Source organism: Martes martes (assembly GCF_963455335.1).
Source record: "Martes martes genome assembly, chromosome: 13".
Taxonomy (NCBI): domain Eukaryota; kingdom Metazoa; phylum Chordata; class Mammalia; order Carnivora; family Mustelidae; genus Martes; species Martes martes.
The window spans coordinates 69,014,562-69,037,973 of NC_137901.1; positions in this window are offsets into that span (position 1 = coordinate 69,014,562).

Below are 23,412 nucleotides of genomic sequence, written 5' to 3' on the forward strand. Positions count from 1 at the left end.
GGCCACTGTCCGAGTCAGACCCGTCCATCAGGAGGGGAGGGGAGACTGATCAGCTCCCATTAGTCAGGGACACCCAGAGTGGGGGTTATCCAACCTGTTTGAATCTGAGGAACGCTTGAGTGTATGAGTGTGTCTGTATGGCTCCACTGCTTCAGCTACGGAATCTGAGTGGACTGCACCCTGAGTCTCACAGAGCGTCATAGGGCGTAACGGTCATCTACTCCACCGAGTAGCCTGGTCCGGGACTTATACTGATAGACCTTAGCTAAGACGCTCCTAAGTTCTTGCGAGGGACGTGAGCAGGACAGCACCTGAAAATACCCCACCCTTCGTTTGCGACACTGTTCACAATGGATGGGAAACCCAGTAAACCACACTGCCTTAGATTGTATGCTTAAAAACTTAAGGAAAGGCTTTAGTGCCAAATACGGGGTACATATGACCCCAGGAAAACTGAGGACTCTATGTGAGCTAGAGTGACCCGCTTTTGATGTTGGCTGGTCCTCAGAAGGAACCTTAGACCTCCCCACCGTCCGGCAAGTTTATCGTGTAGTCACAGGAAACCCAGGACATCCGGAGAGGTTCCCATACGTTGATTCCTGGTTAGAAATAGCCAGCACCCTCGTTCTCTGCCAACGGCAAGGGACAGTGCAGGATTCTCATCACACAACCGACCAAGGGCATCCGAAGTAAGGCCATACACCCACGGGCCCCAGATGATGAACTCCCACTGCCCTATGGACCTCCAACCCTCCCGACTGCATCGGCCTTCCCAACTGCACCTGAGGTGGGACCCAGCACACCCCCACCTTCTGTTTCACCACCAGACATACCCTCCCCACCTCCTCTCGCTCCAACACCATCAATAGCCCCTCCAGTCCCCAGCCCTGCCAATGACAACAGTTTCCCTACTGCCTCCAACTCCCCAGATGCCAGTGACCCTGCAGCCAGCACCAGTTTCCTCACCAACTGTTCCTGAGAGGTACCCCTCCCCAGAAAGCGAGCCACGAAACATCACACACCGCCTCCGAACGAGAGAAATCCCTGCTTACCCGGTGCCCCTCTGAGAAACTTGAGGTCCTGACAAAATTGGAGTGATGGGAACCCCCAACCAGGCAGACCCATTATCTACTACCAGCCCTTCACCACCACAGACCTCCTAAATTGGAAACATCATACTCCTGCCTAATTCGGAAAAACCACAGGCAATGATCAACCGCATGGAATCCATCTTCCAAATCCACTGAGCAACCTGGGAAGACTGCCAACAGCTCCTTCGCACCTTGTTCAACAATGAGGAAAGAATTCTCCAGGAGGCACATAAATGGCTCGAAGAGGTGGCACCAGTCGGCACCTTAAAACCTGAGGGATGGGCCCAAGAGTCTGCCCCGGACAATCGGCCTGGCTGGGACTTCAACACAGAGGAAGGCCGGAATGCCATCAACTGCTACCAAGATGCTATCCTGTGGGGCCTCCACCAAGGTGCCAAAAGGCCTACTAACATGTCAAAAATGCCTGATGTGACTCAGGATGGAGAAGAGATGCCTGGTAATTATGAGCAGCTCCGCAAGGCTTTCCACATATACACTCCATTTGATCCAGAGGCACCAGAGAATCAATGGATGGTGAATGCAGCCTTCATGGTTCAGTCAGCCGCTGACATCTGCCACAAACTCCAAAAACTTGAGGGTTTCACCAGGATGAACATCACCCAACTACTAGAAATAGCAAACAAGGTCTACCGCAACTGAGACACCATAGCCAAACCGGAGGCTGAAAAGAAAATGAAACAGAAAGTCACTCTGCTAGCTGCGGCCCTCCAACAAGGCTCCCAACTACGTGGAACAACAGGACAGTCAGAGGCATGACCTCAGCAGTGCAGAACCCTCAAAAAGGATCAATGTGCATATTGCAAGGAAATGGGACACTGGAAAAATGAATGCCAGAATGGGAAGCCCAGATCAAACAAGCCCTCCATCCAACCCAAGGCTCAGGCAAACCAAGATCCTGACTTCATTGGGCTAGCCAATATAGATCAGACTGACAGGGACCAGGCTGTGATGTTAGGCCCCCAGAGCCCACGGTTGATATGAACTTTGGGGGCCAAAAGATCACTTTCATGGTCAACACTGGAACAGAACACTCAGTAGTGACCACACTAGTGGCACCCATAACAGGACGCACCGTAACCATCATGGGGACCACAGGGGATTGGGCCACAAGTCAACCCTTCTGTCAATCTCAGACCTGTAAACTGGGAGGACATGTAGTCTCCCATGAATTCCTATATGTCCCAGACTGCCCACTACTGCTATTGGGAAGAGACTTACTTTCAAAATTAGGAGCGCAGATTTCTTTTGAGCAGTCGGGATGGGCCACCATGAATCTAAGGCCTACCGAGCCTGGAATTATCATGTCCTTAAACACACCCTGAGATGAGGAATGGAGACTATTTGGACAAGACCATCCTGAAGCCAACCCTGAAGCCTTCCAGACCGCAGTTCCCGATGTATGGGCAGAAGATAACCCAACCAGGCTCATGTCCAGCGAGCCCCAGTTATTATAGAACTAAAAATTGGAACTCAACCTCAGTGGCAGAGACAATATCCGATCTCACAGGAAGCTCAGTTGGGCATACAGGCTCATCTGGGATGGCTGAAAGAGGCAGGCATCCTAATTGAGTGCCAGTCCCCCTGGAACACCCTGTTGTTCCCAGTCAAAAAACCCAATGGTGACTACTGACCCATCCAGGGCTTGCATGCTGTGAATCAACCAGGGGACAAAGGGTCTTTTAAAGTCCTTGTTCCCGATGGAAACCCTACGCCCAGCGGTGCCCAACCCCTATGCCCTTTTAAGCCAGATGCCACTGGACGCTGCCTGGTTCACCTGCCTCTACTTGAATGACGCCTTTTTCTGCATCTGCTTGGCCCCAGTAGGCCAGCCCCTTTTTGCTTATATTCAGTGAAGCCCTAGCCTCCGACCTAGCTAACTTTCCCCTGGACCAGACTGAATGCACGGTCCTCCATTACATCGATGACCTCCTCATCGCCAGCTCAACTGCAGAGACCTGCCACCGAGCAACACTCGATCTCCTACAACACTTGTCAAAAAGAGGATATCAAGTCTCTTGGAAGAAAGCTCAGCTATGCAGACAAGAAGTCAAGTATTTGGGGTTCATAATAACTCAAGGAAAACGAGCCCTCAGCGTAGAACAGAAGGCTATAATAAATAGCCTTCCATGGCCAACTACTAGAAGGGCCCTACATGAGCTCCTGGGAGCCGCAGGATTCTGCCAGATCTGGATAACAGGGTTCTCCATCATAGCCAGGCCCCTACACGATCTACTAGTGGGACCGGAGACACAATCTTTACAGTGGAAAGACATACAAGAAAAAGCCTTTAACCATATATACTTGGAAAAGCTCCAGCCCTGGGCCTACCTGACACGGGAAAACCTTTCTGCCTATATGTCCATGAAGAGGATAAAAGAGCTTTAGGTCGGGGCACCTGGGTGGCTCAGTGGGTTAAAGCCTCTGCCTTCAGCTCAGGTCATGATCCCAGGGTCCTGGGATTGAGCCCCGCATCGGGCTCTCTGCTCAGCGGGGAGCCTGCTTCCCTTCCTCTCTCTCTGCCTGCCTCTCTGTCTACTTGTGATCTCTGTCAAATAAATGAATAAAATCTTAAAAAAAAAAAAAAAAGAGCTCTAGGTCTTCTAACTCAACCTTTAGGCCCCTGGGGAAAGCCCATGGCGTACCTGTCCAAGAAATTAGATCCTGTTGCTTCTGGATGGCCCCCTTGCCTGCAAGCCCTGGCAGCCACCATACTCCTCATCAAAGAAGCTGAAAAGCTCACCCTTGGACAGCAGCTAACCGTAAAGATTCCCCACTCAGTAGTAACTCTAATGAATGGTCAAGGTCAAAAATGGATATCAAACACCAAGCTCACTCAATATCAAGGACTACTCCTGGAGAAGCCCCACATTACCTTGCAGACTGTATAGGCTCTCAACCCAGCCACATACCTTCTGACAGCAGAAGGAGAACCAGAACATAACTGCTTGGAAATCATTACTGAAGAGTATGCCACCCATCCGGACCTCAAGGACAGTCCTCAAATGCCAACCTTATCCTATACACTGATGGCAGCAGCTTCCTGAGTAATGGTTCAAGGAAAGCGGGCTATGTGGTCACCACAGCCACGGAGGTCCTGGAAGTTAAAGCCCTCCCTGCAGGATGGTCTGCTGAAAGAGCTGAGCTCTGGACCTTAGTACAGGCACTTATGTTATCAAGAAACAAAAAGGTCAACATATACACAGACTCAAGGTATGCCTTCGCCACCTTATGTGTACACGGGGCAATTACAAAGGGGGCTCCTAACATCAGATGGAAAGACCATCAAAAATAAAAGGGAAATTCTGCAATTGCTAGAGGCGGTATGGGCGCCCCGGAGCCTAGCTGTCATTCACCATCGGGGACACCAGAAAGGGGATAACGAGCCTGCTACTGGAAATGGCCTGGCTGATCAGGCGGCCAGAGAAGCTGCACAGAATGGGCAACTAGCCATTGTAGCACCCGTCACTCCCTCCCTACAAAAGCCCACATACACAGCTGCCAAGAATAGCTGGTCTAAGACTGAAGGAGCAATCCAGCACCCGCAGGGTGGTGGATCCTCCCTGACTAGTGATTGTTCCTTCCGGCGGCCCTCACCCCTCATGTGGTCATGGAACAACACTCAGTCTCGCACCTAGGAAAAATAGGACTTGAAAAACTTCTGGCAAAACACTTCTACATTGCCAGACTCACAAATCTATGTAAGTTGGTCAGGGAACGTTGTGTCACTTGTGCAAAACATAACCCGAAAACTGGACCCGCTCCACCCCCAGGGATACAACGCATAGGGGCAACTCCCTTTGAAGACATAGAAATGGACTTTACCAAGATGACCCTTACAGAGGTATCAAGTATCTTTTGGTCTTAATCTGCACCTTCTTGGGATGGGTCGAAGCGTTTCCCACCCAAACTGAGAGAGCCAAAGAGGTCACCAGGGTACTGCTCCGGGAAATTGTTCCCCGATATGGGATCCCACTCACCATTCACAGTGACAACGGCCCTGCTTTCATCTCAGAAGTTCTACGAGGACTAACTTAGCCCCTTAACATCTTCTGGAAACTCCATATGGCCATCAACCTCAGTTCAGGGAAAGTAGAGCACATGAACCATACCCTAAAGGAAACCCTCTCCAAATTACATGCCAAAACCACTCTGGGGTGGACAGAGTTATTCCCCTTAGCCCTCCTCCACTCCTGCTATACTCCACAAAAACATGGGTTCTCTCCGTTTGAAGTGCTTTATGGCAGACCACGCCCCCCCCCCGTTAATTCCCACCCCAGGCAATCTCAATGTCCTAGGAGATGTACACCTCCAGAGTCAACTAAAATCCCTAGGACAAGTCCTCACAAAGCTACATGCCCACCTGTTAGAGCCCCCATATCTCTAGGAACTCCCGTCCATTCCTTCCACCCTGGGGATGAGGTGTGGGTAAAAGATTGGAAACATGAACCCCTGCACCCGACCTGGATCAGTTCACATACAGTAATCCTTATGACCCTTACCACCCTCAAGGTCTCTGACATTATACCATGAATCCACCACTCAAGAGTGAAAAAGACAAATCCAGACCAAGCTACCTGGACCCCACATCCGTCACTATCAAACCCTCTGAAGGGGGGCACCTGGGTGGCTCAGTGGGTTAAGCCTCTGCCTTCAGCTCAGGTCATGATCCCAGAGTCCTGGGATCGAGCCCCACATCGGGCTCTCTGCTCAGCAGGGAGCCTGCTTCTCCCTTCCTATCTGCCTGCCTCTCTGCCTACTTGTGATTTCTCTCTCTGTCAAATAAAAAATTTAAAAAAAAAAAAAAACCCTCTGAAGGTCACTTTTTTTTTTTAAGATTTTATTTATTTATTTCACAGATAGAGATCACAAGTAGGCAGAGAGGCAGGCAGAGAGAGGAGAAAGCAGGCTCCCCGAAGAGCAGAGAGCCCAATGTGGGGCTCGATCCCAGGACCCTGGGATCATGACCCAAGCCGAAAGCAGAGCCTTTAACCAACTGAGCCACCCAGGCGCCCCTGAAGGTCACTTTAAAGAAGGGCCCCTAAACTTTAAAATACATCTTCTCCTTCCTTGACCCAGCTGAGGCCTCATACTAGGGCTATTGAGTTTCTCCTGTCTTTTCCTGCCGGGGACCTCCACCAAATATAACTGTATGAGAGGCTCTGGAAGGTCTTGATACTTTCAATCCTTTACCCTATGCCTCAGGCCTGTTACTGGGAGAGAACTCCGACTACTTGCACCTCCTCCCATGCTCCCGGCCAGACTTTCTGGATGGCAACCTTGACACAGACCTCTTGGTCCCCCTGTACAATATATCCAAAATCAAGTCCAGTATGTTGGACCTATCTAGCCCAGGCTGGTTCTTCGGATGGGACCGGTGTCCAAGATCTTGCCCTCTGAGAGCAGGGTATGACTCAACTAAAGGATCTAGCCAGCCGATCCCCAGCACCCCAGCCTCATTACCGAGGAATCAACCTGACCTCACTCAACAACTCACTCAACTTCCAGACACCCAGAGACTCACAAAACAACTCATCAACGCCAGCTATCAACTATGGTTAAATTTTTCTCAGAATCCCACCAACAAAGCCTGTTGGGTCAGTCTCCCCCTCACCCAGGCAGCTGTGTTCGTGATTCCCATTCTGCCCAGCTGGCCACTACCAAATGTCACCAACTCTTCTGTAACCATCGGACCTCTGAGCAATCCTATTTCCCTGGCCCCAGCACCCATTCTTACTTGCTTCCTACCCCCAGGCCTTTCTCAACCCCCAGATAACCGCTACCTTAACTTTACAGCTCCCCTTCCTTACTGCATTCCCCCAGCATCTTTCTCTCCTGCAAGGACAACCTTCTCTTTAGTGCTGTGACAAAGAGGACACCAGCTCTGGATGCATACTTATATTTTTGTCCCCTTCAGCCTCGCTATACTCTGACCCCCAACTCCAGTTCCAGGTCTCTCCCCACCCCCGGAGCCGACGAGCAGTTGCCTTACCTATCCTCCTGGGCGCTGGCATCTTCGCTGCCACCGGTGCCTCAGGCCTTGGAACTTCTATTAACTTTTATTATAAGCTTTCACGGGAACTAAACGATGACATGGAACAAATCGAGGACTCCTTGACACCCTTACAGAAGCAACTCACCAGCTTAGCCGAGGTTGCCCTACATAACCGACGAGCTCTAGATCTCCTCACTGCTGAGAAAGGGGGGACATGCCTTTTCCTCCAAGAAGAATGTGCTACTATGTCAGCAGTCTGGGATTGTCACCTCCAAGGTTCAAGAGCTTCAGGACTGTATTCAATGGCACCGAGAAGAACTCATCACCTGGGGACTTAACCCCCAGGCATGGACATCATGGTTACTTCCCTTCACAGGCCCCCTTCTAAGGCTATTCCTCTTAATAACCCTAGGCTCCTGCATCCTCACCGGCCTCGTTTGCTTTATCGGGGAAACTCACACAACCGTCCACATCCTCGTCCCCCGAGGATATCGGCCCCTAGATATAAATGATGATCTTTAGGGAATCCCTATTGATCATCAAGAGGGGGGACATGAGGCGGAAAAGCCTAAAATGGCCGCCTAACTGAGATAAGGAACCCCTAAGGATGACTTGGCACTTCTCCACCCAGTCACTTCCACATAGCTTTAAGAACTGCCCCATGACCCAGAGCCAATCAGCTATGAGACCCAGCAAAAAATCCCTAGTTTGCCTATAAATATCTGCCCCAATCATAGTCGGGTGCTCAGACTTTGGGAATGATCCTGCTGAGCCCGCTGGCGTTAATAAAGCTGTGCTCTTGGGGCTCCTGGGTGACTCATTGGGTTAAAACCTCTCCCTTCCACTCAGGGCATGATCCCAGGGTCCTGGGATCGAGTTCCCCATCGGGCTCCCTGTTAGGCGGAGAGCCTGCTTCCCTTCCTCTCCCTCTCTGCCTGCCTCTCTGCCTACTTGTGATCTCTGTCAAATAAATAAATAAAATCTTTAAAAAAATAAAGAAATAAAGCTGTGTTCTCCCAGCTCTCTGCTGCTGCTTGGGTTTCTCAGTCACCTCAGAACTTCCGCAACACTGAGGCCCCCTTCTCACAGCTGGGGACATACCTGGCGGACTCCTCGGCCTTCTGGATTGAATAAAGACTAATCTTCAGCCTGACTGGCTCACTTGAAAAAAGAAAATGCCCCCTTTCAATCACTCAAAACTATATTTAGGTATATGTTTTGTTTATCTCCAACCCCAGAACAGCGTGGCACGTGGTGAGCCTGTAGTAAATGGGTGATTGATTGGATAACTGCCAGAGAACCAGGGCTCGCAACATAGCTTGTAATACTGAAAAATCTGAAGCATGTTAAGGCCCATCAGAAGGGAAATGGATAAAAAATGGTAACTCTATGCTGTAAAATACTGTTGCAGCCATTAAAACATAGATCTGTATGGTCTGACTGTAAGAATGTCCAGGACATACCGTTTAAAAGAGAATAACTGTACCTACGTTGTGATCCCATTTATTTTTTAAGTGAGTTGTTTACATAGATGTACTTGTATGAAAGTGCATTGTTTAAAAGTCTGAATAAAAGCATATGGTCTCAAGCTCTTAACAGTGGGATGCAAGGAAAGAAGGAGAAAGACTTTTCACTTGTTATTCTAGATATCTGTGTCTTGAATTTTTAAAAATATGAATGTTGTCCCTGGATTACTTGTGTAATAATAAAATTGAAAATTTCAAAAGACTCCTCTTCCCCAAGTGTCTTGTGAAGAGAAAGCCAGGACATCAGGAGCTACGTGCTGGTTTTGAAAGCTGCTTCCTGTGGGATCAATGAATTCTTGTTGTTAGATTGATTGATCCACCGGGAGTCTGCAGGCTAGGCTTAACCCACGTGGCTGGCCTCCACTCAGCCCTGGGAGGGAAGTTTATATATTTAAATTTGTAAGTAGGAACAATTCCAACTTGCCAGTAACAGAAAAGGTGGTTTTATCAGGCATAAGGGAGGGAATGGGGAAAGGAAGGCTTTTACAGAAGGTCCCCATAGGGCCCAGGAGTTTCATTCTTGTCTTTAACCTCAGCCTTTTCATAAATAAATAAAGGGGTGGTGAGGTAATTAGATCCTGTACCATCGGTAATGGAGGAGGAAGAAGAGGAGAGGAAGTCCAGCTGGAATGGGATATGATGATAGATCAATCTTAAGGACAGATAAAATCAAATCAGCAGGCCTTTCCTAATTTGAAGTACTTAAGGAATTAATTGGCTGACAGTATCAAGGGCATCACTGCTCCATGAGTAGGTTCTCCTTAGCAAATCTGTCATAGGAGGCCTGTAGTTAAAAACTTCGTTGCTCAAGAACACCCCAGAACCCACCTCAGGGGCCCCAAGCTGTACCAAAAGGTAATATCTCCCCCAGGGTTCTCTGGGTGACCATCTTATTCATCCCAGTCAGAATATTTACTGAGCTTTGACTGCTAGCTGGCACCGTACCAGGGCTGGGGACAGAGCCGAGTGAATCAGACATTGTCTCTGCACTTAGGAAGTATCTAGGTTAGGAGGCCAAGGCCAAGCCTTGAAGCTCAGCTCCTAAAAGCCATAGTTAGCCCAGGTCTGCTTTGTACTAACTGCATGTTTTGCCATATGGCTAAACCACCAGTGCCTTGGCACTGTATTTCTTTAAAATAATAATAATAATAATAATAATAATAATAATGAAACAAGACAGACAAAAAAGCTTCATTTCTTGCCAGGACACTCCAACCATTCTGAAATAATTTCACTTCTTCCAATGTGCAGGTGTTCTCTGGCACTTGTTTTTTCTGCTCACTATCCTACTTGCCCATCCTTTTCTTCTTCCACCACCCATGTCTGGCTAACTCATCCTCAACCTTACAGCCTTCTGAGACTTGTAGTCCTTGAGAAACATCCTTGTTCCATCTCTAGGTTCTCCAGTCACAGGTGCTCACTCCATCAGAGCACAATCACTCTGCTTGTTTGATTTTGTCTGATTCTGCCCTAACCCATGTCCTTATGAGGGAGAAACAGTATATATCTCCAGCACCAGCATGTAGACAGCTCTCCCTAGCTCTTGAAACATATGTATTAAACGAATGGGAATAAAAACAAAGAGACAGGGGGGAAAATGTTAAGAAGCAGAAGAGGTATTTAAATGATTTTTCCCCCAAATGAGCACTTATACCTTATTACAGACACCATAGTAATTAAGAACTGAACATCTGATTCTCATTCACAGAGTGAGAAGTAACAGGATGACACATGAAAAATCCATGCTACCACGTTTTTAAGGCAAGCTTCTAAATAGATCAAAATTGCCAGGATACTGTAGCAGTAGAGAGTAGGAAGCCCTTGATGAAAAATAGTTATTCAGATCGTTAGTAAGTGGTAAATGTTTTACTTTTAGAAGGAGGTTTCTGGAGAATGTGGTCATTTAGGGCATGATAGAGAAGATAATTCTTCTCTACAAACACTTTGTTTCTTAGATGCAAACAACAAAAGTACAAAAAAGTCTTCACTAAATCAAAGTCTGTTTGTTTTTTGTTTTTTGTTTATTCCCAAGTGGGTGGGTGATTCCTTGACCCATATAATATGTTCTGGTCATTTCAGTTCAGTATGTATTATGTGCCAGGGACTGTGGTAGGCAGTGGGGATACAAAGACAGGATACTTTGTTTTTCCTCCTTGGAAGAGTGGAGGGGAGAGGTGAAGGTATGTAGATACCCAAACCTCAGTAATACAAGGCCCAGTGAAGGAGGTGTCAGAAGAGATACAAACAAGAAGACTTCTGGGTGGTTCAGTCCGTTAAGTGTCTGCCTTCGGCTCGGGTCATGATCCCAGGGTTCTGGAATGGAGTCGCACATTAGGCATCCTGCTCAGCAGAGTCTTCTTCTCCCTCTACCCCTCCCCCCTGCTTTTGATCTCTCTTTCTCTCTCTTGGATAAATAAATAACAAAAGGAAAGAAAAGAAAGGAAGAAAGGAAGGAAGGGGGAAAGAAAGAAGGAAAAGAAGGAAGGAGGAAAGAAAGAAGGAAAGGAAGGAAGGAAGGAAAGAACAAGGAGGGAGAGAGGAAGGAAGGTAAATCTTGGGTTCAGAGGAAGAAGCGCCCACATCTGGTTTGGGTCAGAAAAGGGCTAGCCTTGGAAGATAGAAATGGAAGTGTAGAAAGGAAACATTTCAGGTAGACAAATGAGGGCAGGGCCAAGAGAGACATGGCACACATCTGCGTTCTCTGTAAATGTCACTAGGCTGGGTCAGAGTGTATATGCTGACTTCCCAAAACAGAAGACTATTTTCATTATTATTATTTTTTAGACAGAGAGCGGCGTGTGGGGAGGGGTCCAGAGGGAGAGGGAGAGAGAGAATCTTAAGCAGACTCCTCACTCAAGGTGGAGCCCAACATGGGGCTCGATCTCACAACCCTGAGGTCGTGACCTAAACTGAAATCAAGAGCCAGTTGCTTAACTGACTAAGCCACCTGGGCACACCAGAAAATTATTCTTGAACATCAGCACACATCTTGCTCACCTAAGATTGTCGATATGGTCACATAGGCAGTCTTTTTTTTTTTTTTTTTATTAAAAAGCGAAATACTACTTTGCCAAAAAAATAATTCATTTCCTTCCATAGCCGCCTTCTGAGAAGGTTGTAAAAACGTAAAAAAATGGTTCGTTCTTAAGTATGCTCAAAACAGAAGAAATGAACTAAAGATAAAAACCCTGGACTTGGGGTGCCTGGGTGGCTCAGTCATTAAGTGTCTGCCTTTGGCTTTCATGTCGTGATCCCAAGGGTCCTAGGATCAAGCCCCTCATCAAGCCTGATGCTTGGCAGGAAGCCTGCTTCTCCCTCTCCCACTCCCCCTGCTTGTGTTCCCTCTCTCACTGTCTCTCTGTCAAATAAAAAATAAAATCCTTAAAAGTAAAAAGGGCAAAAAACCCTGGACTATGAAAAGTAAACAAAAAACCTTGACTAGAAATGTTAATCTAGTGTAGCAAAATGGAGACAATGAGAGTGGGGAAAAAATAGAGAAATACATGTCCCCTAAAGTCTTAGTGATTATTTAATGTGATATGTTATTAAAGAAATACACATTGATTAGCAATGGGAAGGTAACGATATTAGAATTGAAAAGCATAATAGAGCTTCTAAAATAATAGGGAGGGTATATGCTATGGTGAGTGTTGTGAAATGCGTAAGTCTGATGATTCACAGACCTGTACCCCTGGGCCAAATAATGCATTGTATGTTAATTTAAAAAAACAATAAAAATAAAATAACAGGGAGAATAGGGGCTTCTGGCTGGCTCAGTTGGAAGAGCATGAGATTCTTGATCTCAGAGTCATGAGTTTGAGCCCCATTTTGGGTGTAGAGATTTCTAAAATAACAGGGACATAAGGAAATGGGATTAAGGCAGAAAAAGTAAGGAAAAAGACAAGAGGGAAATAATAAAGTAGAATAAATAGCAAGAATTAAATAGAATGAAAGGAATAACACTCAATACGTCTGTTATACAATAAACACACTGAGTTTTCCTTTCTAACAGATATTGGCAAATTGGATTTCTTTTTTTTTTTTAAGATTTTATTCATTTATTTGATAGACAGAGGTCACAAGTAGGCAGAGAGGCAGGCACAGAGAGAGAGGGGGAAGGAAGCAGGCTCCCCGCCGAGCAGAGAGCCCAACGCGGGGCTCGATCCCAGGACCCTGAGATCATGACCTGAGCCGAAGGCAGAGGCTTAACCCACTGAGCCACCCAGGCGCCCCTGGATTTCTTAAATCTAGCTGGATTTTATTTTTTTATTTTATTTTTTTAAGACTTTTATTTTTAAGTAATCTCTGCACCCAACATGGAGCTTGAACTTACAACCTTCAGATCAAGAGTCACATGCTCTACCAACTGAGCCAGCCAGGCACCCCTAGCTGAATTTTAAATATATATATGCAGAGAGAGAGAGAAAACCCATTTAAACAATGGGACAAGGAAAGGTTAAAAATAAACAAATGGGAGTGCCTGACTGGTTCAGTTAGTAGAGCATGTGATTCTTGATCTCAGAGCTGTTCAGTTCAAGCCCTATGTTGGGTGTAGAAATTATTTTAAAAAATGAATGAATGAAAATAGGTGTATATGTGGTCAAATATATGCCAGATAAATGCAAACAGCATTATTCATAATAGGTAAAAAGTGGAAATAAGTCAAATGTGTATTAACAGATGAATGGATAAACTGTAGTATATCCATGAATGGATTTTTCAACAATGAAAAAGGAATGAAGTACTGATACATGCTATAATATGCATAACCTTAAAAACATTATGTTGAATGAAAAAAGCCAACCACAAAAGATCACATTTTTTATAGATTTTATTTACTTATTTGACAGAGAGAGAGATCACAAGGGAGGCGGGGGGCGGGGGGGGGCAGGCTCCCTACTGAGCAGAGAGCCCGATGCAGGGCTCGATCCCAGGACCCTGAGATCATGACCTGAGCAGAGGCTTAACCCACTGAGCCACCCAGGCGCCCCTCTCTTACGGTTTTTGACCGTCTTTTTAACTGAGCCATTCTGGTGGACATGGAGTGCCATCTCATTTCCCTGCTGACTAATAATATGGAGCATTTTTAAAGGCCTAATCAGGACTTTGGTAAATGAGGGCTGGGGGAATGACTGCTAAAGGACATAAGGTTTGATGACACTGTTATAAAATTGATTGTGATGATAGCTGCATAAACTTGTGAATATACTAAAAGCCACTGTAGTAAAAAAAAAAAAAAAAAAAAGTAAGAATATTTTGAAAAATCTTTCAAATACTCCAAGTAGCAGAGATTACATACACCAAACAGTAGAGATTACATAGGTAATACGTAATTACTTAGGTAGCTTAAGAGTCTGACTCTTGGTTTCAGCTTCAGTCATGATCTCAGAGTTGTGGGATCAAATCCCATGTCAAGCCCTGCATAAGGCTCCAGGCTCAACAAGGAGTCTGTTTGTCCCTCTCCCTCTTCTCCTCCCCCTGCTTTCTCTCCCTCTCTCTCTCTCTCTCTCAAATAAATAAATAAATAAATAAAATCTTAAAAGTGAAACAAAATGAAACAACAGCAAAACACTTCATCCCTAACATAGGAATGCTGCTAAAGCTGTACTCAGAGGAAACTGTATAGGCTTAAAGGTTTTATTATTTGAAAAAAATGAATTAATTAAATATTCAAAATCTAAAATAGTATAAGAGCCATATAAACCAAAATAAAAGAAAAAGGAAAGTCAAAAAAATTAAAATCTAAAATTAAAAGAACTATTTGTCAAAAATATTTCAAAGGATTTTGAAATAGGGGCAAATGAGGGGCACCTGGGTGACTCAGTTGATTAAGTGTCTGCCTTTGGCTCAGGTGATGATCCCAGGGTCCTGGGATCAAGCCTCATGTTGGGCTCCCTGCTCAGCGGGTAGCCTGCTTCTCCCTCTCACTCTGCCTCTCCCTCTGCTTGTGCTCACATGTGCGCTCTCTCTCTCTGTCAAATAAAAAAATAAAATATTTTAAAAAATATTTTAAAGGATTTGAAAGGACCAATAAGAGAGAAGAGAAAAATATCTTGGCAAACCTAATAAAGGGTAAAGTATAGAAAAAATGATAATAAACAGTAATCATGAATAAGAAAGGAAATATAGGGGCGCCTGGGTGGCTCAGTGAGTTAAGCCTCTGCCTTCAGCTCAGGTCATGATCCCGGGGTCCTGGGATCGAGCCCCGCATCGGGCTTTCTGCTCGGCGGGGAGCCTGCTTCCTCCTCTCTCTGCCTGCCTCTCTGCCTACTTGTGATCTCTGTCTGTCAAATAAATAAATAAAATCTTAAAAAAAAAAAGAAAGGAAATATAACCACCAATAATAGCAATTAAAAGACGTTACTATTTGTAACTCTCTGCCAAATAATTAGAAAATCTTGGGGAAATGACTTCCCGGCAAAACAAACAAACAAAAAAAGCCAAACAACAACAACAACAACAAAAATACAACCTATAATTCCTCTAAGAGGAGAAAGAAGGCCTAAGTAATCTAACTATAAAAGAGACTGAAAAGGTAAGTATCAATCATCTTAGAAGGCACCAGGTACAGACGGTTTTACAACTGAGATATCTTCAATTTTGAAGAACAAGAGGAAACTTGGGGGTAATAGATATGTTCATTATCTTCATTTCTTCATTGTGGTGATGGTTCCATGGGTATACGCATAAATCAAAACTCATCAATTGTACACTTTAAATATGTACAATGTATTGCATGTCAACGATACCTCTAAAAAGATATTCATGAAAAGACAGAGACAGTAGGATTTCCACTTCCAGTAATCCTCTAATCCTAATCTCTAATCCTAATCTCTAATCCTCTAATCCTAAACAACTATAAAACTGGAGATGATTGTTTTCAGGCATTGGAAAATGGGCAACATACATTATTATTCTTGAGAAAAGAACAATATAGCTGGGTCCCCTGTTTGTCCTGGCTTTCTACTGGGGACAATTTCCCAACTACAGTGAATCCCAAAGAAGTGGTCTTCCTGAACTTAAGAGGGAGAAATCAGTATTTGGGGCTGCTGAAGCAGCAGGAATCTGCAGGTCAGGATCTACAGAAAAGCAGGGAATAACACAACAGGAGGTGGGAGGAGGCAGAAGTCCACACAGGAATTCTTGAATCTTTGGCCAAAGAAGACTGGGCTGTGGGCTGTGCATGTACAGAAGGAGACTTCGTGAGGCTTAGCAGAGCATAACTGCTCTCTCAGGGCTGAGAACTGACCAGAAATACCAGAGTTTGCTCAGTGCTAGAACATGTTAGAGTTCAAGCCCAACCAGAGTAGACATGCTGAACATTTTGGGCATTCAGTTGAGACCCCAAAAGGCCATGCTACTCTATACCCTAGAGTAAGGACCATGCCCTAGAACCAAAGACAAAACCAAGAGACTGTACCAAACAAAACTTAAAACCAAACCTAATAGGTATGAGAAACTCCACCAGTAATTTAACCACTTATCAGAACAAAACTCAAAACTGGAGCACCTGGATGGCTCAGTCGGTTAAGCATCTGCCTTCAGCTCAGGTCATGATCTCAGGGTCCTGGGATTGAGTCCCGCATCGGGCTCTCCGCTCAGCAGCAAGTCTGCTTCTACCTCCCCTTCTGAGATCGCTCTCACTCTCACTCTCTCTCAAATAAACAAATAAAATATATTTTTTAAAAAGAACAAAACTCAAAGCCCTTGAAAATTTAGTAAAATCCAGCTCCCTAGTCATTCATGTCTACCATACAATAAAGTTATTATATATGCAAGATGAAGGAAAATGAGATCAATAGTATAGAGAAAGTCAGTGGAAAAAGACCCCAAGAGGACCTAGATGTTGGAATTAGAAAAGGATTTAACACAACTATAATAAACATGTTCAATGATTTAAAGTAAAAAAAAAAAAAATGAACATAATGAGGGAACCACTCAGCACAGAAATGGAGAACTTAAAAAGAGGGATCTATAGAACAGGTAAATACAATATCTGAACTGAAAAATCCTCTGGGCTGAATGGAAATGATACCAGATAAAACTCAGATCTGCAGTAAGGAATGAGGAGCACTGGAAATGAGAAATATGTAGATAAATATTTCAAAAATTATCTTCTCAGGGTGCGTGGGTGGCTCAGTCGAAGCATCGGCCTTCTGCTCCAGTTATGATCCCAGTGTCCTGGGATCTGGGTTCGAGCCCCACATCAGGCTCCCTGCTCGGTGGGGAGCCTGCTTCTCCCTGGGCCTCTGTCCCTCTCTCTGCTTGTGCTCTTTCTCTCAAATAAACAAAAATTTTTTTTTTAAAGATTTATTTATTTATTTAACACAGAGAGAGCACAAGTAGGCAGAGAGGCAGGCACAGAGAGAGGGGGAAGCAGGCTCCCTGCCCAGCAGGGAGACTACTATTAATAAAAAATAGAGACTACTATTAATAAATAAAAAATACTACTATTAATAAAAAAAATAATAATAATAACAAGAAAGTGCCTGGTTGGCTCCCTTGGTAGAGCCTGCGACTCCTGATCTCTGGGTAGTGAGTTCAAGCCCCACGCTGGATTTGGATCCTACTTAAAATAAAAAAGTAGAAAAGGAAACATAAATAACAAATTTTTAAGTTTCACTGAGATGTAATTAACCTATAATTGAGAAGATAATATTTTTTAAAGATTTTGTTTATTTGAGGGGCGCCTGGGTGGCTCAGTGGGTTAAGTCTCTCCCTTCGGCTCAGGTCATGATCTCAGGGTCCTGGGATCGAGCCCCACATCGGGCTCTCTGCTCGGCGGGGAGCCTGCATCCCTTCCTCTCTCTGCCTGCCTCTCTGCCTAATTGTGATCTCTGTCTGTCAAATAAATAAATAAAATCTAAAAAAAAAAAAAAAGAATACAGTTTGTTATACATAGACAACATACAAAATATGTGTTAATCAGGTGTTCTTGTTATTGGTAATGCTTCTGATGTAGAATAGGCTAATAGTTAAGTTCTTAGGGAGTCAAAAGTTATACATAGATTTTTGACCACTCATGGGGTCAACATCCTTAACCCTTGCGTTGTTTGAGGGTCAATTGTACCTTGCTGTAACAGTCTCACATTTCACATGAAATGGTACAATATTAAATCTTTTAAAAAATGACCACAATTTAAAGTACTAGAAGAAACTGTTCGAAACATTTATAGAACTGTGGGTAAGAGAAACCTTCTAAAATAAGGCAAACCCAGAAGCCTTTAAGGAAATGACTGGCAAATTTAACTAAGAAAAATATGTATTTTTGGACTGCAGAAGACACCAAAACAAAGTAAAAAATAAATGACCAATTGGTAAAAAAAAATTTTTTTGCAACACAAAAGACAAGAGTTTACAATTCCTACTATACAAAAAAAAAAAAAAAAAGCCTCTATAAATTGTTGCAAAAAAAGATAAAATATTCCAATGGAGAAGTGAGCAAAGGATATGAACAGACGATTCCAAGAAGAAGAAACTCAAATGGTCAGTAAACATGAAAAACTGCTTACCTTGTCTACTGACCAGGGAAATTCCAGTTAAGGAAACAACGAGAGAGCATACTGCTGCTATCATATCGATGAAGACACAGAAACGACATCCAGGGGCTCCTGGCTGGCTCTGTCAGCAGAACGTGCAATTCTTGATCTCAGGGTTATGAGTTCGAGCCTCACATTGGGTGCAGAGATTACTTTAAAAAAGAAAATCTTATGGGGCACCTGGGTGGCTCAGTCATTAAGTGTCTGTCTTTCGGCTCAGGTCATAATCCCAGGGTCCTGGTATGGAGCTCATTATCAGGCTCCCTGCTCAGCAGGAAGTCTGCTTCTTCCTCTCCCACTCCCCCTGCTTCTGCTCCCTCTCTTGCTCTCTCTGTCAAATAAATAAATAAAATATTTTAAAAATAAATAAATAAATTAATTAATTACTTAATTAAAAAATCTTTTTAAAAAATGACATCCAGTGTTAATAAGAATATATAAAAAAGGGCACCCTCATTCCTTGCTACTAGAAAGGTGAATTTATAACAATCCTTTCAGGAAATAAAAATGATAATATTTAGTAACATGTAAAACATACATGCCCTTTGACCCAGCATTCCCACTTTGGAGAGAATCTATCTTATAATTCCTGAATAAGCACAAGAATATTTATGGCTGTATTGTTTGTAGTTACAAAAGAAAAGGAAAACCCCTGAAACAATCCGGTGTCCATCAATAGAGGAACAGTAGAATCCATTACATACATGAACAATAGGGTATGTTACATAGCTACTAAAAAAGAATGGGTACAGTCTTTGTTATTTTTCCTAGGAGCTATATATGTGGTATACAGCATATAAAACCAATTTATAGAGTAATATGTACAGCTTACCTAATTTTTGTAAAAATAAAACAAGAAACCTCACACAAAATCCTATACAAGTTTCCAATGGCCGAAGTTGAAACCAATTGAGCAACAAGATAAATATAGAGGTATTGGATTATAACCCGAATTAGAAGTAAGAAGTATCCACAAGTCCTTACTGATATAAATGATTGAATAAATCCATCCATGAGGGAGAAGAGCCAAATCTGCATATAATTCCGGATGATTTATAAGGACACACTCCATCAACAAGGAGAAAGAACACAAGTCCCCAGTACTTAGGTGTGGACTTTACATGGTGACTCTTCTGAAGAGTACAGTGTGTATGGGGGTGGGGGTGGGTGGGAGTACCTTGGCAGAGAACCTTGAGAAACACTGTCTTAGCTTGAAGACAATATCATCAGCGGTAAGTCATGCAGATAATATGTGCCCTTGATCGGATGTGAGGAAAATGACATTTTACCTCCTCAGTCTTCCTCCCCTAAACCAATAACACCAGTTTGATTATGAGGGAAACATCAGACAGATCCCAACAGAGAGACATTCTACAAAACACCTGAGAAGTACACCCCCAAAACTTGTCAAGGTTATCAAAAGCATGGGAAGTCTGAGAAACTGTCACAGCCAAGAAGAGCCTAAGAAGACCTGACAATTAAATGTAACATGGTATCCTGGATGGGATCTAGAATATTAGGTAAAAAACAAAACAAACAAACAAAAAAAAACAAAACAAGAAAATCTTAAATAAATTATGGGCCTTTGCTAATGTATCACTATTGCTCATTAATTATAATAAATGTAGCCTCCCAATGTAAGATGTTAATAATAGGGGAAACTGGGTGTGCAATATAAGCGAACTCTCTATACTATCTCCTCGGATTTTCTATAAATCTATAAGAGTCCCAGCCAATACACTCATGAAACATGCTCAGTATCATTAATCATCAGGGAAATGCAAATCAAAACCACAATGAGCTATCACCTTACCTCGGTCAGAATGGCTAAAATAAAATACACAAGAAACAACAAGTGTTGGCAAGGATGTAGAGAAAAAGGAACCCTCGTGCACTGTTGGTGCACTGTTGCTGCAAACTGGTGCAGCCAATGTGGAAAACAGTACGGAGATTCCTCAAAAAATTAAAATAGAATTACTGGGGCATCTGGGTGGCTCAGTCCATTGAGCATTGGACACTTGCGTTCAGCTCAGGTCATGGTCTCAGGGTCGTGGGATCAAACCCCGTGTTTGACTCTATACTCAGTGGGGAGTCTGCTTGAGATTCTCTCCCTCTGCCCCTCCGCCCTCCCCCCTAATCCCAACGCCCCCACCCCCCGCCGCTCTTGGGCCCGTTCTCTCTCTCAAACAAACAAATAAATCTTTAAAAAATTTTTGAATTACTGGGGTGCCTGGGTGGCTCAGCCTCTAAGCGTCTGCCTTCAGCTCAGGTCATGTTCCCAGAGTCCTGGGATCGAGCCCTGCATTGGGAATCCCTGCTCAGCGGGAAGCCTGGTTCTCCCTCTCCCACTCCCTCTGCTTGTGTTCCTGCTCTCGCTGTCTCTCTCTCTCTGTCAAATAAATAAATCAAATGGTTATTAAAAAATAGAACTACCATTTGATCCAGTAATTCCACTACGGGGTATTTACCCAAAGAAAACTAAAATGTTAGTTTGAAAAGATATGTGTAGGGGCGCCTGGGTGGCTCAGTGGGTTGGGCTGCTGCCTTTGGCTCAGGTCGTGGTCTCAGGGTCCTAGGATCGAGTCCCGCGTCGGGCTCTCCGCTCAGCGGGGAGCCTGCTTCCCTCTCTCTCTCTCTCTCTCTCTGCCTGCCTCTCTGCCTACTTGTGATCTCTCTCTGTCAAATAAATAAATAAGATCTTTTTAAAAAAAATATGTGCACCACTACATTTATTACAGCACTTTTTAAAAAGATTTTAATTATGTATTTGACGGAGAGAGGGAGAGAGCACACAAGCAGGGGGAGTGGCAGGCAGAGGGAGAGGGAGAAGCAGGCTCTCTGTTGAGGCAGAGAGCCTGATGTGCAGCTCAATCCCAGGATCATGACTGAGCTGGAGGCAGAGGCTTAACCAACTGAGCCACCTAGGCGTCCCTACTGCAGCATTATTTACAAGTATTTACAATAGCCAAGATATGGAAGCAATCCAAGTGTCCATTCTATTCATAGATGAATGGATAAAGATGATAGGGGTGTGTGTGTGTGTGTGTGTGTGTGTGTGTGTGTGTGTGTGTGAGAGTGTGTGTGTAATGAAATGCTAGCCATTAAAAAAATGAGATCTTGCCATTTGTAACAACATGGATGGAACTAGAGGGTATAATATTAAGGGAAATAAGTCAATCAGAAAAAGACAAATACCATATAATTTTGCTCATATGTGGAATTTAAGAAACAAAACAAAGAAAAAGAGACAGAAGAAAACAGACTTTTAAATACAGAGAACAAATTTGTGGATATGAGAGGGAGATGTTGAGGGAGGGGTGAAGTATAAAGATAAAGAGTATTGAGTACACTTATCCTGATAAGCTCTGAGTAATATATAGACTTTTTCAATCATTATATTGTACACCTGAAACTAACATAACACTGTATGTTAATTATACTTCAATATAAAGAAGAAAAAATAAATAGGGGCACCTGGCTGGCTCAGTTGGTAGAACATGTGACTCTATCTCAAGGTCATGAGTTCAGGCCCCATATGGGGTGTAGCACTCACTTAAAAAAAAAAAGTAAGTGGTCCTAAAAATTAAAGTCTATTTTTCAAAAATCCTATATGTATACATATAGTTATATTTATCCATAGGAATGTGTATGAGTGTTGAGAAAGAGGTGGATCCTGGTCACATCAAGGGGGTGGAAATGGAGGCAGGTGGGAAGAGATTATTTAGATTTGTTTCATTTGTGGGGTTGTTTTTTTTTTTTTTTTGGAGATTTATTCATTTATTTGAGAGAGAGAGAGAGCATGTGTGCGGTGGAGGGGCCAAAGGGTGGGGGAAAGAGAGGCTTTGACAAAGTCCCTCCTGAGCATGAAGTCTAAGGCTGGGCTTGATCTCAGGACCCTGACATCACGATCTGAGCGGAAAACAAGAGTCGGACGCTTAACTGACTGAGCCACTCCCGTGCCCCAGATTTGTTTCACTCGTTGAAACAAGTATGTACAGTAATGCTTCTGAAATTTAGAAATACATATTTTAAAATAGTAATACCATACATACATGTATATATATCACATATATATATGGTATATACACCTTAAGAAGTCTGTTAAAACAAGGGATTTTGTCTCAATGCCTCTATGGATACTCCAATGTTCCCCTTCTGTGCCAAGTGTGTAAATCACACGATAGTCACCTCACCATTCTCTTTTGGAAATTTATCTCAGTAAAAGAACATTACACTGAACCCTAGAGTCAGGAAAAGAAAGGCATCCCTTATAAAGGTGGGACTCTTCAGTTCTTTGTCTGCTTTTAAAATTTGTATTTATTTGGGGGCCCCTGGGTGGCTCAGTGGGTTAAGCCTCTGCTCAGGTCATGATCTCAGGGTCCTGGGATAGAGCCCCACATCAGTCTCTCTGCTCAGCAGGGAGCCTGCTTCCCACCCCCAAACCCGCCTGCCTCTGCCTACTTGTGATCTCTCTCTCTGTCAAATAAATAAATAAAATCTTTAAAATAAAATAAATAAAAATTGTATCTATTTGTAAGTGTTAGAATTAAACTTACAGTATTATTACTAAAAATGTCTTGGGGTGCCTGGCTGGCTCAGTCGGTAGAACATGCGACTCTTGATTTCGGGGCCCACGTTGGGTGTAGAGATTACTTAAAAATAAAAAATCTTGTAAAAGATAACAAAACTAGGGGCGCCTGGGTGGCTCAGTGCGTTAAAGCCTCTGTCTTCGGCTCAGGTCATGATCCCAGCGTCCTGGGATCGAGTCCCGCATCGGGCTCTCTGCTCAGCAGGGAGCCTGCTTCCTCCTCTCTCTCTGCCTGCCTCTCTGCCTACTTGTGATCTCTGTCTGTCAAATAAATAAATAAAATCTTTTAAAAAATAAAAGAGAACAAAACTAAACTAAAAAATAAAAATGTCTCCTTGTAGACAGTTTGGAACAAACAAGAAATATAAGGAAAACAACATAAAACACCCACAACCCCACCATCCACTATCATCATTTTTGTATGTTTCCTTATGGGTCTTCTTTCAATGCACATGTATTAGTTTATATTTAATTTTTGTTCTTATTACGAAAGTAATAAATATTCACTACAAAAACTTTAGAAAACACAGATACACAAAAAGAAGAAAATGAAGATCATATGTAGCCTACAGACATTTTCTTCTGTATTTAATTTTTCTCTACACCAAACTGGAGATCATTGGGGTTTTGCAGGGGGGGGGGTGGAACTTTTACT